General features: G+C 41.4%; 1 protein-coding gene across 9 annotated transcripts in view; it reads left to right on the top strand.

Annotated features, from left to right (window-relative positions):
- Positions 1 to 13,799, top strand: part of daam2 (dishevelled associated activator of morphogenesis 2) — a 111,806-nt gene that overhangs the window by 26,109 nt on the left and 71,898 nt on the right. The window contains exon 1 of one of the 9 annotated variants that reach the window (XM_040042493.1): positions 1 to 12,946. The exons of the other annotated variants lie outside the window; for them this stretch is intronic. The gene's annotated coding sequence lies outside the window, so the exon portion shown is untranslated. The remainder of the gene's footprint in view (positions 12,947 to 13,799) is intronic. 9 annotated transcript variants of the gene reach the window in all.

Here is a 13,799-nt window from a genome sequence, read left to right as displayed (position 1 = left end):
AGGCGATACTTGATCTGGATACTGATACTCTTAACCCTTCCCGGTCATTGTGAGTATTAGCTATTCGGTAGCCTTGTTCACCCATGACAGGCTACAGATGCTCATGCTGCTTAGTCCAGGCAGGAAAATTGAAGATTTCTGCAGGCAATAAAATAAACATCAGGTAGGAGTTCTCATAGAGAGGAAGGAGGGGGGGGGAAGACCTGGTGGGCAACAAGGGCTGCTGTTCCCCTGTGATAAAGTTTCCACATTTTGTGCTGTTGTGATTGGAGGGAAGGGCAGTATTTTACAATCGTTTTTCACTACAGTGGCTTTATAGCTCATAAACAGGAGCAAAAGTTGGGTTGTGAAATGAATGTGGTCTTGATGTTTGGGCTCGTTCTCCAACGGTGCTGACAGGACATCTTGCTGTACCCACATGTGTGCTGTTGCACTGTGTAAGGAACAGTTTTGGCTTAATAGTGATGCTTTTGGGTTCAGTTTGACATGAGATTCTAGAAGTTTTTGGGAGTTTCATGATTTCATGGATGATCGGAGGTTCGGTGTTATTGCTGCTGCAGATGTGAATTGGAAGACATCAACATTTAGTTTCAACCAAATCACATTACAAGATGTCTAATGCACATTTCAGGGGAATTGTTCACATTTAAAAGACTGAAGGGTGATGGGATAGTATCATATGTAAAATGGATGCTATTTTGGGACCTAGATGATGAGTGATCACACATCTTCATCAATCACACAATCATCTTCCATTCCATATTCCTCCCATGCAACCCATTATAGACACTGGGGGCTGAGTATGTATGGAAGACAGTTCTTTTTAACTGACAGTCCTTTCAAAGCTTCCTTAAGGGATGCCAGTACATGGCTACATGGCCCCTCAGAGCGGTGAAAACACCCAGCTTTACTCTTTTGGCTCGTCTGTCAGCTGTAAATCCTTTGCATGCTTTGAAAGCATGGTCATGTGAGTTCATTCACCAGCCGTCCAAATTTCCAACTAAGAAATTGATTAGGGATCCCTTCTTAGTCTCTTAACATCCCTCAAGGTTAAGGTTAGGACTAGGCATAGGTGTGGGATTTGGTGAAGGTTTACCCCTTTTTAAAAAAAAAAAAAAAAAAATTTCATAGAAAACTCAAAATGAAAACCTTGCAAGAAACAACTTGTCCCAGAACATGTAAGATGTCATTTGAAACCGGCTATTTGGCATGTGGCTAAAACAAACTTGACCCTAACCTTAGATGGATTGTTGGTGACATGATGGACGTAAAGAGGGTTAGGGTTTACTGAGGCATAAGTTTTATTTATGGAAAATCTTCCAACTAGATAATATAGCATTTTAGAGTGATGTTTTCTTTTCTGGAGACTTTTATACAGCTAATGCAGCAGTAAAAGCAATATGAAAAAACACGAGACACATGTTATTTCTGTAACACTCATGTAATTCATCCCTTTTGGTGTTTTGCATTTTAAGGCCACTGAACCAGAGGCAAAACTCATTTATATAGTCAAAGGGCCGTGTGTGTTTTTCTTTGATGTCTTTTTGCAGTGTGGACAAGATAGTATTTATTTCCACCACATTAAAAGCTTACTCTGCAGTCTGCTGGAAGACCTCCTACATCCATGTGCGCTGGGGGGCAAACAGAGCGACAGTACTAAAAGATTCAGCGTGCCGGGAGAGCATTAACGAAAGTGTACATATACACCCTCTGCTGCCGTCAGCGCTCTCGGGGCTTTTCATATTTTATCGACCATTACGGATGCATGAACTGCTCTCTCAGGCTTAGAGGGAGTGTGAGGGGGAGTTATTAAGCAAGGGTTGGCCTTTTATCGCTTCAGCCCTGCTGCTGACTGGCAGCTCAATGGCCTGCTCATTAGGATAGGGACAGAGAGAAAAAAGAGATGAGCTCTGTAAAGTTGCTTGGACGTCAACTATCTGATCTTTTGGCCAGGATCATCTTCATGTTGCGTTCACATTAGAGTAGTTACAGTGTCTGGGAGGCAGAACCCTGGAAGATTTTAGGAAAAATGCTGCTGGTTCTCTCTCCCCTTCACTGGAAGTCCCCACACAGTGTGTGTCAAATGCTGCTATTGTATTTGTGCCAGTGACACACTTTCTGGGGCTTATGATGTGTAAGCATATCTCCTCTTTACAGTGCTTCAGTTCAGTACAGTATTACCGCAGGCTATTTTAAAAAGTGCTCGTCACTTTGGAGAGCTGTTCCTGTCTTCTTTGCTATAACTGTCTCGGCGGAGCATTCCAGACATTACCCAGAAGCCCTATGTCCTTTATGCTGCAGCTGTTGACCTCTCACCCAGGCAAGATTAGTAGCCATTCACATTGTAGTGCAAAGCATGAGAAGTCAGATCATGGCAAGGTGACAAAGGCACATCTACTTAATCGGAGAGCGCAGTTGTGAGCTGTATGAAAACAAACTGGTTCAAGAGAACAATCTCTCTCAGTTTTACTGATGGAGATCGCTCATCCTCTCAAGAAGACAAGACTGCAGGGTGTTTGAGGAGCACAGTCTCTGAGAATTTCTACATCTTTTCCCTCTTGAGAGTCATGGTAACTAGCTCTAAGATTTTACTAGTGCCAACTTTGTTCCCACTTATAATAACACGTCTTTAGCTAGACTGGGAGCTCGTGACTCTGGAACGTTCCTCCCAGATGAAATCAGAAAGCGATTTGACACGGCAGGATGGCGTTTTGGAGTTTGAAGGGAAGGGATGCCAAGTATTGGATTTCATTCTGAGCCCTGTTAATATGTGGGAATGTCGAGTCCTTTGGAATGTGGCGTGGCTGACTTTCTTCTCATTCCCAGTATTAATAGCATAGATATCCCAGTGATCCGGTCTATTTGACGAGCAGAGATGTGCCCATTGGCTTTTTGTAGAAATGGGTCAACAGCATGGCTGTATTTTCTATTGCTGGCCTCTGTGCTTGATAGAACCTTCACCCGGAGCCAACATTAACATCTGCATTGTTTGAGTCCCACAAAACAACTGGCAGACTGACTTTTCCTTGTGCAACGTGGATGTCTTGCAGAATACAGTTACTAATCAGGGTTGAGCGACTGGATAAATGTATCTATGAATGTGTCAGTGCATTGCTGTTTTTATTTTTTTCCTTGATATTTTTCCATTAATTTTGATCATTTTTTGGTTTTGTCTTCCTGAGGGTGGGAAAAAGCAAACTGTAAAAATGTCTTTGAAAAGGATGCACTCTTCCAGTATATACGTTTGTGGTGCTAAACTAAAGTGTTGCAATTCTAGTACAGAACACCCAACAGTAAAAAAAGACATGACTTTTGGGTTACCTGATGTACCTGATGTAGTTTTGCATCTTTGTTGACATGGTTGATCATTTTGTAAGTGCTGTCCTTTTGGTATTAAACACTGAGCGGAAAAAGTCTTTTACTCTACCAAATCTCCAAAACGTGCAGACAGGCTTTCAAAGTCGTGTTAATCCCTTGTTAACGTGGCCCAAGATGTCTGTTGCTGGATGGCTTCTTATTTCAGCTTTTGTTTTTCTTTTTTCTTTTTCATGTAACCCGTGTCTGTGGTTCGTGGCTTCTGTGAAGGGGTTTACCATGTTTCTAATAATTTGCTTCAAACTGGAACTGTACATGGTTGGGTACTTAAAGGGCGCCCTGCACTGCTCTATGGAGCTGCTAGATTTGTTTTGGTTAAAGCAACAATTTAAAAGCACACTTGTAACAACCCCCTGGCAATTTATGTGGCCTGCACTGTTATAAATGTTCCTTGCATCAGGAAATTGCATTTTTTTTAATGAATCAGACTAAATGAAATGGCTATTAATGACATCCCTGGAGGATTGGAAAAATCTCCTACCCCCTCCCCTTTTTCCAGTGGTTGAGTTGAGGCATTTCCGCTTAATGGGTGAGATGGGTTACTGTGCCTCATGGCCTTGTTAAAACCAACTATGCTTATATGTTTGTTTTCAATGAGGCTAGAAGCTAATAGGACCTCTGAGAGAAAGAGATTAAAATTTACAATGTGATGGACTGATTGATCGGTAAAATGGCACAATGAGGACACCATGGGAAAGTCTGACGATTCTATTGTCTAGAATAACCAATTAACAGCATCCGAGTCCTCAGTTGACATATAGATGTAAAACGTAGGCTGCTCTAAGATGGTCTGTCAAGTTCATATACATAACCAGTAAAGACTCTATAACCATGGGCCAAATCCATATAATTACCCCATCCTTGCATTGGCTGTCTGACAGAGCTGTTTGTAAACAAAATAAAATGAAAAATGCCTCTGTCTAAATTTGATTGCTTTTGCCTTGGAGACAGTCTGGAAATATTTAAGCAACACTATTAACCACAAACCATTAAAGTAATTAATAATAATTGTGGTTGTGGGCAGTTTAAGTGGAGGTACTTTGTTTTCTTGGGGGGGGGGGGTTACTGTATGGAAGCTACTTAAAAATGCCTGCTTTGTGTTATTCTGTGTTGTTCCATCTTTGTTAGTTTGTTGCGTCCATTGTGAGAAATGTGAGGGCGGCCATGAAATTCTTTGTACTTGTGGGTCATGTGTTTCAGAAGTGTTAATTCGCTACGAATTTTCCCAGTGAGTCAGTCTTGAGCCACACTACAGTCATGTGAGAAACGAAGTCTTTTGAGGCAGTGGGCCAAAAATGACCAAAGTGGAGATGTTTGGTCATAATGCAAACATCACAACACAGCACATCATACTAGCTGTCAAGCACAGTGGTGGAAGGTTGACAGTTTGGGCTTGTTGTGCAGACACAGGACATGTTCATCTTGCATTCATTGACTTGATCATGCATTCTACTGAATACCAAAGTATTCTAGAGTCAAATTTGAGGCAATCTGTTTGACAGCTAAAGCTTTGTTGAAATTGGGTCATGCAAAAAGACAATGATCCCAAACACAAATACAGCAGAAAAGAAATAATAAAGCAGAGTAATTGATAAATAAATGAATCAAGGTCTTGCAGTAGATTCCAGAAATTCCAGATCTGTCCAGTTCAAATGCTGTGGCAGGACCTTAAGAGAGCTATGCATAAACAAATGTGTGCAAACCTCAGTGATTGCTGCTTAAGGTGGGTCTACATGCCACTGAATCATGGGGTTGTAGTTCACTTTTTACATAACTGCATAGAATCCTTTCTTTTTCACACGACTGTATGTCCTGGCTGAAGACATAACATCTTTGAATCAGTCATCAGCTGTCTTGCAGCTTCCCTTATCTGATCGCAGGACAGAAAGGAAGTGACTAAAGGGAGGACTTAGCAAAGAAATCAAGAAGGTTGTGAAGGAATTAGTTAAATTAGTAGGGGGTGAAGGGAAGGGTGGGTTTCCTATCTTCCGATTCTGAAGTCCTTTCCTGAAAGATGCACGTAGGCATACCAGCACAGACAACCCTAATCTGTAATGACCTTAAACTCTTGATGGCCATGTGTAGATCAAGGCTTGACTGTAACATTGTAGAGTCCATGAATCTGGCTTCAGTATTGTGTGAGTGAAAATATAGGAAGACTGTGTTGTCATCAAAAGTCACTCTTTATTTCCCTGTGCCCTCTGATAGTCAGATTGGACTTCACTTTTATACAAAGCCAGAATTTTTTTTTTTTAAAAAGGAAAAAGGTGGTCAAAAGGTGACCAAAATCATGGACTTCCTGCTAAGTTCTGAAAATATCCAACTGTGAATTAAATCAGCTGGTGGGTGTACTCTGTTGTTGGTTTCAGAATAAACTAGTCATTCTGTTGCTTCTAGCTTTCTCTCTGAGTGAATATTTTCTGTAGCCAAAAATACAGCACAATCTCCATCTTTAAATTCCATGGTGGTATGTCTTTGGTTATCTCTGTCAGGTGACTTCTTCAGGAGCCCAAAACATGCTAATTATGGACAACCGTCCTAATAGAAAAGGCCATTAATACTGGACAGGGAGAGCATGGTGTCATAGCTAAAAATAACTGTCCCCTTGAAGATCAGATGCACATTCACTTGCAGTGTTCTGACGGAGACTGCGCTAACCTACCCCATTGGGCCCCAGCAGAATTGTTCCAACCAAATCTGACCCATTGTCCAGGTCCACATGAGAAAGCCACTCGGTGTACAGACTCTCATGAAAGCGCTGTTGGCCTTCCAACATGAAATCCCTCGCAGAATGTGTGCTTTCAGAACAAGCACAGGAATGCAGCGCATGCAAATGTGCCGTGAAATAATGGCAGCTCCTCCGCTGTCAGCTCTGGTCATTTGTCAACTGAGGCTCTGCTAACCATGGAGCTCTAAACTGGATTTAGATGGGTGATGTCATGCTTTGGGAATGCATGTCACAATGTGTGTGGTGTACTGTGTATTTCTAATTTACAGTTTACGTTATTTAGATCACCAGTGGATCCTGTCTGTTATTCAAGCCAGTTGTTTCAGATTAATCATTATTTATTTCTATAATCTGACCACCCATGGTGCTAAACTGCCTGTAATTGAGGAAGTGATGCATTAATAAGATGACTTTAATCTCTGTTGGCAGAAAGAACAAACTTACATTTACGTGTTTGCATGTATGTCTCTTGTAATGGGGGTGGGGGGGTTCTTGCTTATATGTCACTGTTAAGTAAATGATTACAGCATAACCACTCACTCTAACAGAATAAGATGTATGTGGTGTACATGCCCTCCCCGGGGCAGGAGCATGGGCCATGGGTGGGCCACATCCTTGAGAAAGTGAATTTTCAGTGTCCCAGGTGATTTGGTTTGCAGCCAGTGGTTTTAGTGTGGGGAGAAAGGAATCAAAGGCTCGGCCCATTAGTCATAGGACAAACAGGCAGACGGTAAAAGGGCATGCTGCAGAGGGCATGTCTGGGGCAACAACAGCCAAGGCTTAATTGTCTTCAGCGGCTGGGGTGAATCGCTACTTCCTGTTAAATTAATCAACATGAATAGTTCGCATCCATATACAAGGACAGATGCAAGTTTTATGTATGAAAATATGACTACCAACAAATATGGAGACATGCAGCCAGGACAAGATTTCTGTTGCATTATCACACTTTGTGTTTGCATGTCCAGTTGACTTTTGTCAAACATTTGCTCTTCATTGTCATGAAATCCAGTGTAAGGATTTCTTAATTTCTGCTTATCTAGCCAAGTCTTTTCTTTTTTTTTTTTAGAAAGATGGAATTTTAGGATTTTCTATGTTCAGCCGTCCCATTTGGTGATTGTTCTTGGAGCTAACCTCAAGTGGTTTCTTTCTTTACTATGATCAGTAATCAAGATGAGGTTGATTGAGCCATGTTTACTACCTCCCAGTAGATGATGCATGTCATTTCCAACACCAATTGGGAAACTCTATAATTAAAATTGTAATTAGAGTGCCACTGGAATTGAATTGAATCGTGGCAGTTCCTAAGCATTTATTGGTGTCACTACATCAAGTAGGACATAAAGTGAAAAAACCCCCAACCTAATCCCACCTTTGCCATCTCTGTCCCTGCAGCTTGCTTCAACAATGCCACTTTTTCAGTCAATGGTTCATCTTGTTCCTGTCTGTGCCAGCGTGGCACTGCTCTCCCATCCCTGGTACTGGCTTACATAAGCCCGCCTCCTGCATGGCCCAGCACCCCAAAGGAATGGTCCTCATTTGTGGGACCCAGAAACAATATGTGTGCAGCATAAATGTGCACCACACGCTTCCCTCTGATCTTTTATTCATTGCCTCTGTAAAACATAGTCAATGGCCTATCCTGCTTGTTATTTGTCTCGACTAGTTTTATTGTCGCTTTTTTTCTCCTCCACCAAAACGCATTTGACTTCCATTCTTTCTCTCTAAGTATCTGAACTAGAATTCATGCATCCAATGCATCCATCAATGTGTTCACAAGCAAATGACAAAGATACTTGCAGATGCAGATGTAAAGGTGGATAGAGAAAAAAAAAAGAATGACAGGGGAATGAAAGAGTTGCAGGAACTCACTGTAGCATCTTTAAGGAGCGTGTATTGTGCAGAGTAAAAATGACCTCTCGGAGTAAGTGGATAATTCAGCTTGGAAGAGGAATGGGTGAAAAACAGATCTTGATTTCGATCTCATTTTGCATTTGGTTCGAACAGCTTTGTGTTGTTTGGCAGATGTTGTGGAGAGGGTTGAAATTATGCAGGCACAGATGTTTGATCTCTGCACAGATAGCCAGTGCTTCTCTTCTTCGGTCTTCTGCACACACACAAAATCCTGCAGCAGCAGCAGCAGCATGTCTCTCCTCACTGCATTCCCCTCCTCCTCGTCCTCCTCTTCCACTGACCTACTTCCTAACACTGTGGATGAAGGATGAGGTAGCAGGCTCAATGAGAAGTGGCAGCAATAGTATCTCCGTTCTTCCTCCCTTCTTCCTGTCTTTCCTTCCCTTGTCTCCTTCCCAGCTCTCTCTTTCTGCTCAGACCCTTCAGAGATAAGGGAGCAGGTTTCTCACTCTCCTTGACATCTCTTGGTTTAAAGTGTCTGCTTACATTTGAATCTTATATTTGATTTTATTACATGAGTGTCTGGCTATATAAATGGCATGCAGCAGAATATGTCTGTTTTCATGACTTTTACAGACATGGCTGTGTGCGTACAGAAATTCTCTATCTTGACAAGCAGTGACAAATCTCTGCGCAACTATTCCCATTTCGACACAGATGTTTTGAGTCCGTAGAGGTCCACAAACCATTTGCTCTTCAGTGAAAGCTTCCTTTTCCATACATGCATCTGTTTCCCAGAGATGAGCAAAGGCGTGTTAGGAAGTCTCCGTGTGATTTAGGGTCGGCATTTTGGGTACAGCTTCACCTGTTTCCAAGAGAAGAATATGGACTCTCATAATCTTCTTAATAGTAAAAGTTTATCATTATAGTATTTCAAGTTTTTGGTTATTCTAAGTTTATTTTTATCCATTCTTTCCGCTCAGGTTTCAATTGTTCAGTTGTAATTGCAGGGACAGCGATGTGGCTTTAAGCGACATGCCCATAAGTCCAGGGCATCCATGTTGGTACTTCACTGATAGGTGTTTATGTGGATGTATAGGAGCTGGTATAAAAATAGGGAGCACAGCAAAAGAAAATAAATGTTAGATGATAATGTTTCTTTTTAGCCAACCATGCATTTAAATAGATAATTCACTCCAAAAAGTTCATATTTTTCTGTTTCACATATTCCTTTCTTCCCAGTTGTGCTACATATTGGCTGCCTTCTCCTACCAAGCTACTCAAACCAAAACCAACAAACAGACTGAGAGCAAGAGAGAAGCAGCCTCATTCTTACCAGCTCCTCTAAAACTGTGTTGTTTGCGTTTCCTTTCAGCTATACATTAATAAGCTAAGCAATAAGCTAAACATTTCCCGACTGTTGCCCAGAAAGAAAGCAAAGTGTACATATTGAGATATGCTCCCAGGCAGAAGTAACAGCTTGTCAAGGATGGAAAGCATTTAAATGGAAGGAACAGAACAGCAGAAAATGGGGATTAAAGATGGATGGAGTAGATGGTGAGCAGTGGCAAGGACAAATGACAGATGTTACTGTCAGAGGGGGGTTGATGAAAGGACTCCGTTCACCCTGAAAGAGAGGAATAATAGGAGATGACAGGGAGTGAAGAAATGAAAAGCTGGGGGATGAAGAGGGGCTCTCAGGTCACATATGGCAGTGGACACGTTCAATTTGGATTGTTTGTGTGGTGACTCCTTCATACAAAGCATAGTAAAGGTTACACAAATAGTCATGGGTATAGTCTTGGTTCTTTGTATTTGCCATACAGTATATACAGTATTTTTTTCTGTGTATATAATGTTTGGATTCCTTGGCCCACTTTCCCGGGGCACAGGCTGGAAGCAGGCCAGCAGACCTGGTGCTGAGTGAAGACTGGCTGCACGTGGGGCTCAGTGGGAGAGTGAAGATGGAAATGCACACAGAGACACTGGACAGTGCATTTTGCTGAATGGCTTTAAAACCCCTGTAGAGCGGCCTCTTTTCCATTAGGCTCGGCCAGCTGTCGGCAGCAGCTATAACTAACTCCATACAATAAAGCTTTGGCACGGTGCTTATATCTTATACTAATAAAATGATAACAAGCTGTCACTGTTACAGTCTGAGGTAAACCAATCTCCTTGATTTATCTCCCTGATGGGGCCTTTATTCAAATTTTGCCACCTTGCCTTTTTAAAGTGCTGTTCTCTCTCATTTTTCCTCCTAACTCGCCACTATGAATTCTCATCTAAGTCCATATAAGGCGTGATCAAAAAGTGCTTGTAAAGATCATCATCTTGTGCAGCTCTGGACCATTTTCTGTACAGCTACTATTCTTCTAGCCTTTACATGTCCAGTTGTGTTTGGGCTTCTCCGATATGTCAAAATGTGATCATTCAATTTTATTTTCATTTTCAGGAAGTTGCGGGGAGGAAAATATGGCTAATAGGGCAGGTGGTGAACAAAGATTGTGTTGATGTGGGTAGAAAATAGGTTTCAGTGCACTCACAGCTGGCACCACCACATTTCAGGACATTTTCTGTGAGTGCTCCCCCTCAGACGTTGCAGTAGAACTCCACATTGACGGTTTCCCCCTTTACAGTACACAATGCTGTGATGAGCATGCTCCTGGCTCACATCATGTGTTGCCTTCAGGCTTAAAAAAACTCTGGACTCTTCAGGTTGAAACAGAAGTTGCTTTTTCCTCTCAGTGAACTTGCAGAGTGCTCAGTGTAAGTGGTTTGAACAGGGCTTCCAAGGAGCAATCTAAAAAAATGGCAGTGGAGCTGAAAGCTGTACAGACATGACACAAATTGCACAACAAATGGAAATATTTTGAGGATATTCCTGTTCCACTGTGTGGTGACTAAAACATCTCTTCTGTTTTGTACACTTTACTGGCAGAGTATTACAGGTATTGTTTGCATGTTTAGAACTGTGGCTTTCTTTGTAATTATACATATCATTCCATGATGTCCTTCAAAGTAGGTTGTTTATCCTTGAATTATGTGTTGTGTAGCGTGTTGAAGTATCCCTCGTATATAAAATATATGGAATCGGCTATTTTAAATATTTTTCCTATTGTGCATCTTAGTTATGTTCACATGGTGTGTGTAAGTGCAAGTGGAATGTCATGCATAATAACTGGAGAAAGCTTGAAAAAGTGCATTTTGGGTAAACCTTAAATTTGAAACACGGTAATTGGACTGGTTCTTATATAATGCTTTCCTACTCTACTGGAGCATGCAAAGCATTTTATACAGCGCGCCTCATTCACCCATTCTCGCCCATTTATACGAGCACTTTTTTTCTCTGTTTTTTGTCCAACATTCATTCTCTGATAAGCATAAAGCAACTTGGGGTTCAGGATCTTGCCCAAGAATACTTTGACATGCAGACTGGAGCAGCCAGGGACTGAACCAGCAACCTTTCAAATGAATGGATGGACTTTTTTTTTAATGTAGTCATATTTTACCATTCTTGAATTTGGTATACAATGTACATAATATGTATAGATTGGATATATCACATCACTAAGGGGATTTTGGCTTGGATTGTGACTCTTAGAGTGGGTGTAAAAAGGATTTGGTTGTTATATAGGATGATCCAAACTGATCTAGAATAATGAATGGGAGATATCAGAGGTGAATAGGTGCACATAGCTCATTTTTAACCTTGAGCCAAGTTCAGTCCCCGTCTGATTTGAGCGGCGGCGGACTCTGGGATTGTCACCTCGGCTATCATAACACACATGCCGCTGTAGAGTTAAATATACTGCACACACAGGCACAAGATGCCACACATGCTGGAATTCACATTTGAAGCGCTGATGCAATGACTACCAAACAGTCCAAGTACTGGAAGGTGAATTACATGGAATAATTCCGAAAATAAGCCCACTGTTGGACACACAAGCATTTCCATGTTCAACAAACCAAAGAAAACTTTAAGTTGCTTTTTATTTAAAATAGCCTCCGGCTCATTCGTAGGTCTGCTCCTTCTGCCCTGAGAAGGATGACAGGTTCAAGGAGGCGGAAAAAACAAATGAGCAAAAAAGATGAAAAGGGCAAAATGGAAATGTAGTGTTTTCTCTGTTCATTTTTTCCCCTTTAAGCGCTTGTCATGGGTCCAGGGCATTCATAAAGAATTTACCATGTGGCTAATTTTAGACCGTGTGGTGAGAACTCCTTCACTGAGCAAATCTGCATGTGAGAGAGTCATGATGTAGTAGATTGTGGCTTCTTCTGGAAACTGAGGTCATAAAGTTTCACTGCCATCTTGAACAGATGTGTGCAGAGCTCCAGATATTATTTAATGCTTGTCAGGATATGTGAGAATATCAATAGAAGCATAACACATGGGAGTAGTTGCTTAAAAAAATCTGGTCCTGCTTCTCCTTTCCAAACATCTTGGACACTTTTTGTAGTTCCCATAAATGGCTCCCAAATTGATTTCTTGGTCAAATGTTTCTGCTAGATTTGCATGCCTAAGGGTTTTGCACAACAGGCCCGAGGTCCTTTCATTCACAAATGCAGTTAACTGTTACATAAAGAAGCGCTCTGCCAACTGTGTGTGCATCTGATAGGACATAATACAGTGTAAAGAGTGTGTTATTCACGCAGTGAAGACCACCCGGATTCTTTTCGTAGCATCAAGGAAATCCTCCAGGATGTTTTACACCATTCGATCCTCGCTCATGTTGGTAGAGGGTGTCACTCACTGTTGTCTAAGGGGGGAAGGCACTGCCAGGGCACAAAGACACACATGCACACAGGCAACAAATACTGCACAGTCGCTATTGTACTCATGGACAAGAGCTTTCTTTGTTGTGGCATAAGAGCAACTAATGTCAAGACTCCTGTTGCCACACAGCGAGAATATCTCTACAGTCCTTGGGACATGTTTTTAAGGACACAGTAAAGGCAATCTGGATAAAGAATAGGCTTGGATAAACTGTAAGTTAATGTGCATTTCCAGTCATTCTAGCAGTTTCTGTACATGGAACTGTATTGTTTATTTATGTGGTGGCTGTTGCTGCTCATATCTTCCTGTATTTATGCCAAACAAACAGGGCTCTGGGAAACATAAATGGCTTAACTTCCTGTGCACTACAAATAATTTCTTTGCAAGGAAACATCGACAGGAGACACAGGGCGTGTAGACCATCATAAGGCATTAAAGATCTGGGAACATCATGAATCCTGTGCTGTATTTGACTGAGAATCAAATCAATAATTTATTGTGCGGGGAAAATGTCATGCTCACTTGTCTTAGCGTGTTATAAATCTTGGACTGTAGGAGAGCAGCTTTACATGATTCACAGCACAGAATAACGTTTTTTTTTTTTTTTTTTTTTTTTGTCTTATAAGATTTAGCATCTTGGTTCCTTCTTTGACTTAGACAAGCTGCTTTAGCTCCCTCAGCCTTCACCTGTAGTTTGAGCCAACTCTATTCTGATTGGCTGCATCTTTAAAACAGAAGGTTTGAACAACTGGTTGGTGGTGTTGTTGTGGTCACATTTGAGGACTGAGATGGAAGAAAGTGCAATCACTGTGTTGCAGATGTTGTAGGGGTACCAGAGAGTTAGGAGATTTTTGGGGTTAGGGATTAGGATTAGGGATTGATTTAAAAAATGTTTCCATTTTTCTCTGTTTCAATCCAAAAGTCGAATAGTTTGGAATAAATTATTATAGATTAAAGGCACTGCACGGGCCAGTGCACATCACTTATAACTTCCCAGATGCTGTGTTGCTCACCAGAGGTCACATGCTGTCCATCATTAAACTCTTGAAATGTGTTTGTTAAAGA

The sequence above is a fragment of the Simochromis diagramma genome, unplaced genomic scaffold (assembly GCF_900408965.1).
Source record: "Simochromis diagramma unplaced genomic scaffold, fSimDia1.1 OVJJ01000304.1, whole genome shotgun sequence".
Lineage (NCBI taxonomy): Eukaryota > Metazoa > Chordata > Actinopteri > Cichliformes > Cichlidae > Simochromis > Simochromis diagramma.
This window is presented reverse-complemented; position numbering and strand designations above follow the sequence as displayed.